This window comes from Podarcis bocagei (genome assembly GCF_964188305.1).
Source record: "Podarcis bocagei genome assembly, chromosome: 18".
Classification (NCBI taxonomy): Eukaryota; Metazoa; Chordata; class Lepidosauria; order Squamata; family Lacertidae; genus Podarcis; species Podarcis bocagei.
Window position 1 is genome coordinate 1,888,974 of NC_138144.1, and position 10,292 is coordinate 1,899,265.

Consider the following 10,292-nt stretch of genomic DNA (forward strand, 5'->3'; position numbering starts at 1 on the left):
CTCACTGTTCAATCTCGCCTTGAACCTGTTGCGCAATAAACTTGGATCTTCTGCAGTTTGCTCCTGTCTCCGGCTGAGCTCATTTTCCTCCACAGGGACCCGCCGACCTAGTCCGACGAGCTGGGTGGCAGAGTAGCCCCGCACCCAGATTTTACCGTAACAGTACCAACCAAGCACGTACATAGATCAGCACAAGAAGACCGACCCGGAACCATTTTTGATTCCTAAACTGAGCAAATGATTTCTCTGCAATGTCAAAGTGGGAAACCTCCCCATTATCTCTTCCCTCACAAATCCTGTCTTAAGGCCACATTTAAGATATGAATAGGGTGTGAGCCTGTGACCTGGCCCAGGAACTAAGTATTTATCATTACAAAAGACTGGCCAGGCTTCCCAGGAAATCCAATCAAGTAACCTGCCAGACAGGAGATAAACAACACACTCAAATTTCTGTTGTAGACCGCCTTTTCTGTGATGTCCGTGTGATGTATCTGAGAAGTGGTCTTAGCTTACACCTCTTCTGTGATGTATGTATGATGTTTCTGGGGGTGGTCTTGATCTACAGGGTGGCAATTTCAAAAGTCTTTATAAGGCCTTGCACGGCATTTTTCTGGGTCCCTCCTCTCTCCTGCAAGTGAGGGGAGCACCTTGTTGCAACAGATCAATAAAGATCAGGCTTACTAGCTGCTTTGCTTCTCAATATTCTCTGTTATTTTCTCCTACCAATAGGGAACCTATGCAAGGACTCTATATGGGCTCTTGGATACCCCATAAGGGAAAAAGGGCAATTTTTGTTTACAACACCCACCCAACTTAACAATTAATAGCAATAATATATTTGTGCCTCATCCATCTGACTGGGTTCCTGCAACCATTCTGGGGCATATATATTAAACATCTAAAAACACACACACATATATACAGTATCATAACAAAACTTTTAAAAAGAATTGGGGAAATGTATCATTTATTTAGCAGAGCGCTTGCAAGCGAACGAAAACATTAGCAGGGATTTCAGTCTGGCTTGTAATGTAACGATTATTATGGACAATACGGAGTTGATAGAAAATGTAAGGCTATGAAATAATTTGTTGTTGTTGTCGAGTCGTTTAGTCGTGTCCGCCTCTTGGTGACCCCCTGGAGCAGAGCACGCCAGGCCCTCCTGTCTTCCACTGCCTCCCGCAGTTTGGTCAAACTCATGCTGGTAGCTGCGAGAACACTGTCCCACCATTTCGTCCTCTGTCGTCCCCTTCTCCTTGTGCCCTCCATCTTTCCCAACATCAGGGTCTTTTCCAGGGAGGCTTCTCTTCTCCTGAGGTGGCCAAAGTCTTGGAGCCTCAGCTTCAGGATCTGTCCTTCCAGGGAGCACTCAGGGCTGATTTCCTTCAGAATGGAGAGGTTGGATCTTCTTGCAGTCCATGGGACTCTCAAGAGTCTCCTCCAGCACCAGAATTCAAAAGCATCCATTCTTCGGCCATCAGCCTTCTTGATGGTCCAGCTCTCACTTCCATACATCACGACTGGGGAAACCAGAGGTTTAACTATACGGATCTTTGTTGGCAAGGTGATGTCTCTGCGTTCCCGCGTATTCTGCCTGGATTCCGTGCCTCTCCGAAACTGGGCAGGCATCAAAGTGAAAATTCACTCTGTGCCAGCAGCTTCTGAGTTTGCAATCATAATTCCGAGCCGTCGGACAAAAGGTGGTTTGGGTTGCTATTTCTGCCGCTGACGTTCTCTCCTCTCCTGGGCTGCCGATGTTTTCTTTGGAGAGCCAAGCAGAACCACAGGAATCTTCTGGGTTCTGCGTTACCCAGGCGCCCCTTGCACCAGGGCGAAACCGATACCAGTTGGCTGAGGACCCCAAACCTTGAGAACCTCAAATCCCGGCTCGTGCCAGGATCCCTTTGGATCCAGGATTCCCGGGTCTGGTGGCAGCCGGTCGGAGGCACCGGGGAAACTCATGGGGGCAAAGGGAGGGAGAGAAGGCTTCTCGAAGCATTCGAGACATGGAAGGGAACCACCATGGCTATTTCATTTCATTTTTTTTTGCTAGCAATGGTGTTGCAGGAATTGATGTATAGGTTGGAAAAGGGTCCAGAAATCATGCCCACTACTGTCGCAGGAACCCCCCCCCCCAAATCATTCAGTTTGTACAAACTTCACACACACTCACACACTACATACGCTACGCTTATAAATTCATAGAAAATCAACCATACATCAGATCTGCACTGTTCCACTTTTATTTTACTCCATGAAGGAAGGACTACAAAATGGGGAAGGTTTGCTACAGGCCAGACATAATCCCTTCAGCATACCAGCACATCCACAGGAGCTCTGCCCAGTTGCTATGCCAACCCTGATGGTCCCAGACAGAAGACCATCAAGATCACAAAGAACTTGCATATGGGAGTGGATTCAGCACAGACTGGAACAAAGGACAATGATCAGATTTTCCCTCTGGGGGCAGGAAACTGCAAACTCCCCTCTGTCACCTGGAAAGTACCGGTACTCATGGGGAGGGGAAAAGGGGGAACTAGCCAGGTGACAGGACACTCAGGTTACCACCACAACTCCTCCCTCAACCCCTCCTTTCTGTGATGTATGTATGATGTTTCTGGGGGTGGTCTTGATCTACAGGGTGGCAATTTCAAAAAGTCTTTATAAGGTCTTGCACAGCATTTTTCTGGGTCCTTCCTCTCTCCTGCAAGTGAGGGGAGCACCCTGTTGCAACAGATCAATAAAGGCCAAGCCTACAGGCTGCTGTTTTGCTCCAAGTTATCCTGGTTGGTGTCTTTGTTTTTCTCCAAGGGAGCCCTCGGATTTTTCCGGTAACAATTTCAATTTTTTTTTTGCCAGGAATGGTGTTGCAGAAATTGATGTATACGTTGGATATCACGCACATGCAGCCCACTACCAAAATCAGCACAATCGCTTTTGTGACTTTTGTGATTCGTCCCCACAAAACACTTCATCGCAGTTTCTTCCTATCTATACAAAGGGCCCCTGCTGCACGATACCAAATGTCAGAATTCACTGATAAATGTACAGTGATACCTCTGGATGCGAACGGGATCCGTTCCAGAGGCCTGTTCGTATCCTCAAGCGAACGCACCCCCTTCTGCGCATGCGTGGGTCACGATTCGCTGCGCCTGCGCATGCGTGAGCAGCGAAACCCGGAATTAACGCACTCCGTTATTTCCAGGTCGCCGCGGAGCGAAACCCAAAAATGCTTACCCTGAAGCTCCTTCAACCCGAGGTATGACTGTACCTATGTACAGTGGTATCTCGGGTTAAGTACTTAATTAGTTCCGGAGGTCTGTTCTTAACCTGAAACTGTTCTTCACCTGAAGCACCACTTTAGCTAATGGGGCCTCCTGCTGCCACCGCACCGCCAGAGCCCGATTTCTGTTCTCATCCTGAAGCAAAGTTCTTAACCTGAAGCACTATTTCTGGCTTAGTGGAGTGTGTAACCTGAAGCATATGTAACCTGAAGCGTATGTAACCTGAAGCGTATGTAACCCGAGGTACCACTGTATAAGCTAAAGAAGCTATATACTTAGGGACGTGGCTGGCGCTTGTGGTCTAAACCACAGAGCCTAGGACTTGCCGATCGGAAGGTCAGCGGTTCGAATCCCCGCCACGGGGTGAGCTCCCGTTGCTCGGTCCCTGCTCCTGCCAACCTAGCAGTTCGAAAGAATGTCAAAGTGCAAGTAGATAAATAGGTACCGCTCCAGCGGGGAGGTAAATGGCGTTTCCGTGCGCTGTTCTGGTTCGCCAGAAGTGGCTTCGTCCTGCTGGCCACATGACCCGGAAGCTGTACGCCGGCTCCCTCGGCCAGTAAAGCGAGATGAGTGCCGCAACCCCAGAGTTGGCCATGACTGGACCTAATGGTCAGGGGTCCCTTTACCTTTACTGGCTCACTGGGAAAACTTCAGAAATTCATATACACATAAGAAAATAATAATAATAAAAATCCTTCCAGTAGCACCTTAGAGACCAACTAAGTTTGTTATTGGTATGAGCTTTTGTGTGCATGCACATAGTTGGTCAACTATGGCACACCAACACAGCTACCTTACTGTAACTAGAACTTTTTTCCTTTAATTTTTTCGGGGGCCCCCAAGAGAGTGGGGCCCACTAAGCTATAGCGTGTTTAGCTTTTACGTAAATCCAGCACTGGACATAACTGCAAAAGTCACTATTACAATTAATTAGAAAAAAATATATGCTTTGCTGCCCTAAAAAAGAAGATGGAATTTGAGCAATTTTCTTTCAAGCCCCATTCTTTGACATCTGGAGAGCTTCTGAAAACAAAACGCCCCCGTCCGAAAGGCTTGGCTTGTCACCCACAAGCGCCTGAAGACGTGTCATTATTCATATTTATTATACAAATATTGGGATGATTTAAGAGCCCGCGGGATCTTGAAAACAACTTGCTGCTGGTTTTGCCCCGTGCCAGACTTGCGGTTGGGAACGATCTGCCCCCAGAGAGGGTTAGGGAGCCGGCGGTCTGATTTTTTTATCCACGTCCTCGGAAAAAAGAACATCTAAAAAGCAACTGCAGGTGGGAATTTGCGTCTCGGGCCCTTCCACGGCTCGGTTCGAACTCAGGACATCGATCCGCCGAGCCGGGAAATCTTGGGGGCACGGAACGGTTTGTTATCGGAAGCCACGGGCTCCGAGAACCCCAAACCGAAACGGCGGAATTGAGGAAGTGTTGTAAACTAAAATTTTCCCTTATGGGGCACCCAAGAGCCCATATAGAGTCCTTACATGGGTTCCCTATTGGTAGGAGAGAATAGCAGAGGCCAAGCAGAGAATATTGAGAAGCAAAGCAGCTAGTAAGCTTGATCTTTATTGATCTGTTGCAACAGGGTGCTCCCCTCACCCGCAGGAGAGAGGAGGAACCCCGAAAAATGGCATGCAAGGCCTTATAAAGACTTTTGAAATTGCCACCCTGTAGATCAAGACCACCCCCAGAAACATCATACATACATCACAGAAGGGGTGTAAGCTAAGACCACCCCTCAGATACATCACACCTACATCACAGAAAAGGCGGTCTACAACAGAAATTTGAATGCTGTTTTTCTCCTGTCCTTGTTTATCTCCAGTCTGGCAGGTCACTTGATTGGATTTCCTGGGTAGCCTGGCTAGTCTTTTGTAGTGATAAATACTTAGTTCCTGGGCCAGGTCACAGGCTCACACCCTATTCATACACAGACAGGATTTGTGAAGGAAAAGACAATGGGGAGGCTTTTCCATTTGGACCTTGCAGAGAAAAGATCTGGTCAGTTTAGGAATCAAAATGGTTCCAGGTCCGTCTTCCTGTGCTGATCTATGTACGTGCTTGGTTGGTACACTTATGAACATTACCATATATCTAAGACCATAAAATTCCTATTACAGAAGCTTCCTTACACGGAGTAAGACAGACCTCACCTGGAGTACTGTGTCCAGTTCTGGGCACCACAGTTCAAGAAGGACACTGACCAACTGGAACGTGTCCAGAGGAGGGCAACCAAAATGGTCAAAGGCCTGGAAACGATGCCTTATGAGGAACGGCTAAGGGAGCTGGGCATGTTTAGCCTGGAGAAGAGGAGGTTAAGGGGTGATATGGTAGCCATGTTCAAATATATAAAAGGATGTCACATAGAGGAGGGAGAAAGGTTGTTTTCTGCTGCGCCAGAGAAGCGGACACGGAGCAATGGAGCCAAACTACAAGAAAGAAGATTCCACCTAAACATTAGGAAGAACTTCCTGACAGTAAGAGCTGTTTGACAGTGGAATTTGCTGCCAAGGAGTGTGGTGGAGTCTCCTCCTTTGGAGGTCTTTAAGCAGAGGCTTGACAACCATATGTCAGGAGTGCTCTGATGGTGTTTCCTGCTTGGCAGGGGGTTGGACTCGATGGCCCTTGTGGTCTCTTCCAACTCTAGGATTCTATGATTCTATGAGTGGGAGCCATTGCATGGTTTCAAAAAGGGGTCATTTCCGCAAACCAGGCCAGAGGTGCCGTCAGGGATCGGACCACGGACTACCTGCGTGCAGCAGACATTGGATGGCCACCTGTTAACGGATGCTTTTGTTGAGATTCCTGCTTTGCAAGGGGTTAGATTAGATGACTCTAGGTGCCCCTTCCAATTCTATGAATCGCCGCCCTCCTAGCGTTCACATGTCTCCTCTTTTCCCGTGTTAAAATGGAAACAAATTGCATCAGAACGGCCATCGTAGCGTCCTCTTTTTTTGCTCTTCAAAATACAGCAACCCTAAACCACAGAGCCTAGGATTTGCCGGTCAGAAGGTTGGCAGTTCGAATCCCCGCGATGGGGTGAGCTCCTGTTGCTCGGTCCCTGCAAGAAGATAAATGTGCAAGTAGATAAATAGGTACCGCTCCGGCGGGAAGGTAAACGGCATCTCCGTGCGCTGCTCTGGTTCACCAGAAGCGGCTTAGTCCTGCTGGCCACATGACCCTATTTATCTACTTGCACTTTGATGTGCTTTCGAAGTGCTAGGTTGGCAGGAGCAGGGACTGAGCAACGGGAGCTCACCCCGTCGTGGGGATTCGAACCCCCGACCTTCTGGTCGGCAAGTCCTAGGCTCTGTGGTTTAACCCACAGCGCCACCCGCATCCCCTCTCTCATGTAAAGGTAAAGGTAAAGGGACCCCTGACCATTAGGTCCAGTCGTGGCCGACTCTGGGGTTGCGGCGCTCATCTCGCTTTATTGGCCGAGGGATCCGGTGTACAGCTTCCGGGTCATGTGGCCAGCAGGACTAAGCCACTTCTGGTGAACCAGAGCAGCGCACGGAAACTCCGTTTACCTTCCCGCCGGAGCGGTACCTCTTTATCTACTTGCACTTTCATGCTTTCGAACTGCTAGGTGGGCAGGAGCAGGGACCGAGGAACGGGAGCTCACCCCGTCGCGGGGATTCGAACCGCCGACCTTCTGATTGGCAAGCCCTAGGCTCTGTGCTTTAACCCACAGCGCCACCCGCGCCCCCTCTCTCATGTACACCCCCTCAAAGAAACTCCTGTGGAATTTCTGAAACCGGCCGGGAATTTTAGGAAACAAAAAACACTTCTCAGAACAGGGCCTTCGTGTTCTGGCAGAGGGGAGCCAGGATGTGAGCTGTTAAAAAACCTTTCTCTCTCGGCTTCTTCCTAGACAGGAGGGGAGAAGGATTGGGTTGTGCTTTTCACAGCTCGTTTCCTCCTCAAGGAGCTCTTTGTCTCCGGGAATTTGATGGTTTGTCCAGAGGGGAGCTCGGCTGACACGCTTTGGCCAGACAGACGGGCAGAAATGGAATCCGCTGGCGTGATTCGAGGGAGGAAGTTACAGCGGTGCTATTTTAACGGGAACACACCCCGAAACCCACATTAAGACGGGAACACGAGGCTCCCATCTCTCAGGCATAATCCTGTGAGACGTGGTGCAATTCTTCCGCAGAAACGCGTTGTTTCGAAATTGCATCTAGCAGGTTGGGCTAGATGACCGCTGAAGGTCCCTTCCGACTCTACAAAAATCCAAATCGGCAGCTAACCCTGAAATTGTCCGCTATGCGTTGAAAGCAGGGCCAGGCCACAGCCGTGGCTTCCCTCCATAAAGAAATCCTGGGAACTTTAGTTCTGGGTGCTGAGAGTTGTTCAGAAACCCGACTCCATTCCCCTTGTGGCGCTACAATTCCCAGAGTTCCCAGGCGCAGCTTCCTTCCTTCCACGAAGGCAGAACATCGGCTTTGCACATAAGATGCCCTGGGTTCGATTTGGCACCTCCAGTCCGGAACCAGGAAGGCACCCAAAGCTGAGACCCCGGGGAGCGGCTGCCAGCCAGTGTTGCCAGACCAAAGGTCCATTTCCTACGTCCCTGCGTTCCCTATCGTGGATTTTCTGGGCCAATTCCCCAGCACAAATTCACAGAGCTTGGGGGTCACCAGCAGCTCTCTCCATAGTGCTTGAGGATGTGGAGGGAAGGCAAAGCGAAGACAGCCGAGGCCTTGTTTGTGTTGGCCCCTATCCACCACTAATGCCAGACATGGCTCTCCCTTCCTACCCGGCAGGGATGGAGACAGCGGAAAGGAACAGGATGGGAGGGTGCTGATCTTAGCGCGCCCCCTAATTTGGGGTGTACGCTCATCCCTGCAATCTTCTGGAGGTCACGGCGAGAAATTGGGGCCACCCCCAAAAAGGCCCAGATACCTCCTGCCCTCCTCTTTGCTCTCCCACAACTGCATTTCTCATCAGTCACTCCTGGAGCCTCAAAGCAGGGCAAGGAAACAAAGAGAGAGAAAACCACAGGCCACCCCAGAGACTCGGGCCGCTCGTGAAACCTGACTGGACTCCGAGACAGGCGAGGGCATTCCGGCACGTTCCTTCGTCGCTAAGTCAGCCTTGGCTACAGAAAACGTCTCCGGGAACGGGGAAGGTTCCTGGGTTATCCTTGCTGCCGGGAAAGTGTTTTACCTCACGGGGAATGATGCCTCTAGGCCTATTCCCCTCCAAACCGGGAACGAGAGAATCGGTCCGCTTTGGGGTTCCTCGTTTCCCCGGTTTCGTCATACACTCCCTCGCTTTTTTGCCTCAATCCGTCGTGCCGCAGAGACGAAACGTCCCCACTGAAGATCGCCGGCGGTTTGCTGCAAATTTATCCCCTCCTGCGCACGTTTTGCTAGGCGTTCCTACCCAGCGGAAACATTTTCCTCAAGCCCTTCCCCGTCGTATAATGCACCTTGATGTATTAACTTTCGCACGCCTGAGCACTATTTGCACAAGCCTCGCCTTATAATGTGTGCGTTTTTGCACACACCTTGGTTCTCGGAATTAATTTCCAGGAGTCCGTTCGGCGCCCGAAACCGTTCGAAAACCAAGGCGCGGCTTCCCTTCAACTGCCTGCGCTCAATCGGAAGCCGCGTCAGACGTTTAGCTTCTGAAAAACGTTTGCAATCCAGAACACTTACTTCTGGGTTTGCGGCATTCTGGACCGTTTTGTTCAACAGCTAAGCCATTCAGGAACCAAGGTACCACTGTATTAAAGGTAAAGGGACCCCTGACCATTAGGTCCAGTCGTGGCCGACTCTGGGGTTGCGGCGCTCATCTCGCTTTATTGGCCAAGGGAGCCGGCGTCCAGCTTCCGGGTCATGTGGCCAGCAGGACTGAGCCGCTTCTGGCGAACCAGAGCAGCGCACGGAAACGCCGTTTAGCTTCCCGCCGGAGCGGTACCCATTTATCTACTTGCACTTTGAGGTGCTTTCGAACTGCTAGGTTGGCAGGAGCAGGGACCGAGCAACGGGAGCTCAGCCCGTCACGGGGATTCGAACCGCTGACCTTCTGATCGGCAATTCCTAGGCTCTGTGGTTTAACCCACAGCGCCACCCGCGTCCCTACCACTGTATTACTGCAGGGCAAAAAGAAAAGCCTTGCTGATTCTAGTCTGGCTTCTGGTATGCCAGAAACGGCTCCATGTTTGGTGAACGCAGAACGTTTGAATTTTTATTCATATCTGCACCGTCCCTCTTGTATTCATTTGCGTACTGTCTACACTGCTTTTTGCACCCAAATATTTGAGTATTTGCTTCTCGATCTGCTACTTTTTGGTTTACCGCTCCCTCACTGGATGTCCACACACAGATGCCTCATTTTTATAATGACAACAAGAACCTGGAACTTCCAGCAGGAAAAGCTATACTCCTTTCCTCCGAAAACAAAAGCAAGTTTCTAGGGTGTGAATAGAGAGGTGATTGAAATAGGAAGCTGCTTTCTACGAATATTGGTTTATCTAGTTCAGAGTGTCGTCCACCCTGACTGACAGAGGGTTTCAGTCAGCGGAATATTCCCATCCCTACCTGGAAATGGCATTCAGGATCAAACCACGGACATTCAGCCGTTTCCCTGCTAAGCTACGGCCTTCCTGAACGAGAACCCATCTGAGCCGTGTCCTGAAAACCGGGGCGCGAAATGTTTTCCTCATCCTCCGATTACCTCTCCGGCAAAACCCGCCAACTGGACGTTTTGAAAACCAGGTCTGCTTGTCCCGGAGCGTTTGATCTTGCCGTCGTGTGTTCCAAGAATGTTTGGGAACGAATCCTGGCTCGTCAAAGACGTGCTGGGCTTTGCAAAAAAGGCTCCGTCCCTTCACCCGTCGTATATAACGTTTCAACGCTTGGCACGAGCGGCTGGCCGCTCTGTTGCGTCTCGCAAAGCTCAGGAGAGTTGTGGTCCCCTGGCCGGGAGACAGGCGGACATCAATAATTTCCACCCCTTCCCTTTGGCAAGGCCTTGCCGCTCGTATACTTTA